The sequence below is a fragment of the Myotis davidii genome, unplaced genomic scaffold (genome assembly GCF_000327345.1).
Source record: "Myotis davidii unplaced genomic scaffold, ASM32734v1 scaffold554, whole genome shotgun sequence".
In the NCBI taxonomy this organism is placed as follows: domain Eukaryota; kingdom Metazoa; phylum Chordata; class Mammalia; order Chiroptera; family Vespertilionidae; genus Myotis; species Myotis davidii.
In genome coordinates this window covers 262,922-263,811 of record NW_006285312.1, presented here as the reverse complement: position 1 = coordinate 263,811, position 890 = coordinate 262,922, and positions in this window count along the sequence as shown.

The following is an 890-nucleotide window of genomic DNA, read 5'->3' as shown; positions in this document are numbered from 1 at the left end:
TCTATCGTCCTGCATAGTCAGTAATAGGCCAGCATCTCATCATAGGCAGTTATGCAAGAACCATAAAACATACAAGTAAAAATCTCTTGTGGTCAGAATTTGAACTTGATGGTTCAAGGAAGGCTTCCAGGATAAGGAAGTGCATTTGAAACTGGGCTTTGAAACTGGTCTCAAAGAGAATGAAAGCTGTCCCCAAATATCCATTTCCTTCTACTTCCATAGGAATAGAATTGCTAATTTTAGCTGGCTCCTCCCCTTTACCCACCCCCAGGGAAAGACTACAGTTTTTTGGAATATCTGCAACAATGGCCACATTTACTCCCCTCCCTTTTCAATGTGACTTTGCAGCTCCTCCTATTTAGTGATGGAATTTATTTCCCTACCTTTAAATCCAGGCCAGACCGTTTTTGTTGTTGTTGTTGTTGTTTTGGCCAAAATGCAATGTGATGAAAGTGACATCGTGCCAGTTCTGAGCCTAGTCCTCCAGAGACCTTACACGCTTCCACCCAACCTCTTGGAATCCTGCCCCACCACCACATGAACCAGCCAGAGCGGGCCTTCTGGAGGACAGGAGTCCACATGGAACAGACACAAAATGTGCTAGCTGAAGTCATCCTGGACCAGCCGGCACCCGGCCAACCAGGCAGCTGGCTGCAGGTACAGGAGTAGGCTCAGCCTAGACCACAGGAACTGCCCAGCTATACCCAGCTCAAATGGCCAACCCACAGAATCCTGTGCTAAATAAATGCTTATTGTTTTAAGCTACTATGTTATTGAGTGGTAGTTTGTGGAATAGCAAAACTAATACAATTTTGCATGCAGCTAGGTGTGTCCATGTGACTGTTTGGTTGAATGATATGTAAGCAAAAATGATGTGTGTTTCTTGGTGA